Consider the following 3931-nt stretch of genomic DNA (forward strand, 5'->3'; position numbering starts at 1 on the left):
TCATGAGCTAGGAGAACTGGGACCATTTTGGGACCAAGGAAGTCTCCTCCTTTCAAGGCCCTGTCTGGATGTGTTCCTCTGTGATCTATGTTATATTGTGTGGTCCTGATCTGGCAGGGGGGCTGGATTTGATGATCTCCTCGGGTCCCTTCCAAGCCCTAATATCCTGTGATCAACAGGAATGAGGGCAGCCCTCAGGCTCCTCTGCTCTAAACTAGAGTCCCAGGTCCTTTTCTTCAGCAGGAAGATGTTCCACTGCCTGCAGTATCCTTGTGCCTCTGTGCTGGACTCTTTCAAGCAGTTCCCTGCCCTCTAATGTGTTAGAGACTTCTCCTTTCTTCAGTCTTTCTGTTGCTGTGGAAGTGTTCAGAGCAGTGTTTCCATCACCATCCCTTTGTTTTCCCTGGAGGTGTTTAAGAGGAGGCTGGATGAGGCACTTAGTGCCACGGGTTAGTTAACTAGAAGGGTTAGGTGATAGGTTGGACTTAATGATCTCAGACGTCTTTTCCAGCCTGGTTAATTCTGTGATTTTGTTAATTGCACTTTTCACTCGTGGCAGAGCTTGCCAGAGATGTGTCCACACAGCACACACTCACATGGCAGATGCCTTCAGCTAAGACTAAAACTTGTTTGGGGTCTGTGAGCCTACATTGCTACTGAGCCTTGCAGCAGGCTACTGGTCGCTGTCATGTCATTGGGAGCTGCTAAACTGAAGCACAATGGTCTCTGCTGTTGGGTAGCAGGTTGATGTAATTGTCCTGTCTGCCCTAACAACTGATCAGAGAATGAAATGCACATTTCAGCACGTAGGCTGCTCCTAAATGTTGGCCATCAGCAGTGTTTGCTGTTGTTGATACTCATCACTTATCACTTTGGTTGTTTGAGGTAGACCTTCAGATCGTGTGGCAGATACTGGTCCCTACACAGGATGGGTCCAGCTCCTTCAGTCAGGTCTGTGGACAGGATGATGACAAGGCTGATGTGATGCCTGGCTTAATGGTCTCCTCCAGGGGAGTATTTGATAATGTTAGTCTCTACCACATTCCTGTTAGAATTGCTTGCTGGAATATTAATGTAGAAGTGGCACTGCTGCAGTCAAAACAAATTCATTTTCAGGGCCTGACCTGATACTTATAGATTCTTTTGGTGCTGTTTCTGTCTGAACAGGCACAAGGTGACACAGTAATTCTGATGCATGCATGCTATAGTACATCATCTGATAATCAACACATGTTTCATGTGGCATGATAAGCACGAGAACTCAATTTAGGTTGATAAATGGATAGGCCAGAATCTGTGGAATCTCTGGAGACATACCCAAGCTCTGGAGAGATCTGTTATACAACAGTTGGAAACATTTGACCCTCCTGGAGTTTTGTGCTTCTGCATGCCACAGTCCCTGCCAGGAGGAATCTCTGGAATGAAGAAGGTAATGGAGAGATGGCAATCAAATCACTTAGAGGTTATAGCTCTGGGCACAGGCCAGCTGGAATTAGGTCAGCAAGAGCAGGCTTTATCTATACTTGAACTATGCATGGTTTTTAAATGTCCCCCAGTTAACTTTAACTCTTCAGCTTGGCAAGCAGCAGGGGCTGATAGACCCTCTGAGCTGAATTCTCCGGTGGTGGTAAACATCCTTTGCCTTTGTACTGAGTTGGGACCGGTTCAAAGACACTGAAGATGGTAGGAAACACTACCATCTTCAAGAGATAATGAACCAACTTCAAGAGATAATGAATCAAGCTTTCAAGGGGGCACTGGGTGATGATTTTTGTAGGCAGTTCTGTTAGGGCAAATTTCCCATGCTTGTAAGTGGCATCTTGAGATGAGTTTATGGCATGTGTGGGGAGAAGATCAGTCTTCTCCTGCCATTCTCACTCAGAGAGAGAGATAATGCAGAGAAGAGATGGACCACGACTATGAGCCAACAGTGTGGCCAAGAAGGCCAATGGCATCCTGGCCTGTATCAGGAATGGTGTGACCAGCAAGATAAGAGCAGTCCTTCTGCCCCTGTTCTTGGCACTGGTCAGGCCACATCTTGAAGACTGTGTTCAGTTCTGGGCCTCTCAATTTAAAAGAGATGTTGAGGTGCTTGAATGTGTCCAGAGAAGGGCAACAAAGCAGGTGAGGGGCCTGGAGCACAGCCCTGTGAGGAGAGGCTGAGGGAGCTGGGGGTGTGCAGCCTGCAGAAGAGGAGGCTCAGGGCAGACTTCATTGCTGTCTACAACTACCTGAAAGGAAGTTCTAGTCAGGTGGGGTTGGTCTCTTCTACCACACACCCAGTGACAGAACAAGGGGACACAGTGTCAAGTTGTGCCAGGGGAGGTCTAGGCTGGATGTCAGGATGAAGTTCTTAGAGAGAGCAATTGTCATTGGAACGGGCTGCCCAGGGAGGTGGTGGAGTTGCTGTCCCTGGAGGTGTTTAAGAGGAGGCTGGATGAGGCACTTAGTGCCATGGGTTAGTTAATTAGAAGGGTTAGGTGATAGGTTGGACTGGATGATCCTAGAGGTCTTTTCCAGCCTGGTTAGTTCTGTGATTCTGTGACCCACAGCTGTGCCCAGCTCAGTGACTGAGAGCTGTAAAGCAACAGTGCACATTTTCAGGGAGAAAATACTATCTTGCCAATGTTTTTTTTCAGGCAGAGCTGAGGTTTGTGAAGCACTCAGGCAGCAGAAGCATGAAGAGAGGCCTGCTTCTGTGGGAGACAACAGGGCTCTTCTTTAGGAGGGTTATTGCCTTCGCATCATAGACAAGGGCACAATCTCATCTGTAGCTCAGTAACTGGTGTGCAATACCTGACTCCAAGCAGCTGTTGCCATTCCTCCTCTCTGCAAAGCTCCGAAGCTATGATCAGTGAAGGAAGAGGAGGGTTTAAATAAAACCCTTCACAGCTCTTCCCAGAGAGAGTGATCAGCATTGGAATGGGCTGCCCAGGGAGGTGGTGGAGTCACTGTCCCCAGAGGTGTTGAAGCCAAGCCTGGCTGGGGCACTTAGTGCCATGGTCTGGTTGACTGGCCAGGGCTGGGTGCTAGGTTGGAGTGGATGAGCTTGGAGGTCTCCTCCAACCTGCTTGATTCCATGAAAATATATGTGTGTGTACAAGAATATTTATACACAGGCAATGAAAAAGAAGGAAAGAGGAAAAGAGGAGAGAGGGAAAGGGAAAAGTGAATACCCAAAGCATTTCAGGATCCTTCAGGATGAAAGGTGCTATAGAAATATATGATCACTATTACTTCCATCAACAGGACAATATTGCTGGCTCACTTACTTCATTATAGTCCCATTGCACCACTGATGTTGTTACCTGGCCTATTTTCAAACAGATTGGAGTTTTAGTTTCATCTCTTCCCCCTCCCCTTCCTAGGCTAGAAAGCACTCTGCGAAATCTAGCTAATGTGCTCCAGAGTGACAGAACAAGCATGCTTTATGAAGCCAAATAAAAGTTTGCTTCAGCAACCACTGCAGAGTATAAACAACTGTCAGCCATCTTGGGGAGCAGGCATCCTTTTATTTAATTGCAAATTAAAAAACATAAAGCACCTTAAACACAGAGCTGCTGCCACATCCAATCAATGCAATAACTGCGCTCCGGCGCTTGCAAGGCAGCGCCAGGCTCGGCAGCCTGCATGCTGAACGTGAATCAATCAGCAGAGCAATAAGCAAGCTGTATGATCTAGGAGCAGGCAGTGGTGTATTAGCACGTTTGGGATTCTGTGGCTGCCTGGCCCACCACCCTCCCCCCCCCCCCCCGCCCTTGCCTTGGGTACAAAGGGGGAATTTTTGTGGTAGGAAAGCTGTTGGTGATTCCTTTTGTGCTGGTGAGTTGCTGTTAATAAGACAATGGCTGCAATCATAGAATCGAGCAGGTTGGAAGAGAGCTCCAAGCTCAGCCAGCCCAACCTAGCACCCAGCCCTGGCCAATCAACC

Source organism: Pogoniulus pusillus, chromosome 17 (assembly GCF_015220805.1).
Source record: "Pogoniulus pusillus isolate bPogPus1 chromosome 17, bPogPus1.pri, whole genome shotgun sequence".
NCBI lineage: Eukaryota > Metazoa > Chordata > Aves > Piciformes > Lybiidae > Pogoniulus > Pogoniulus pusillus.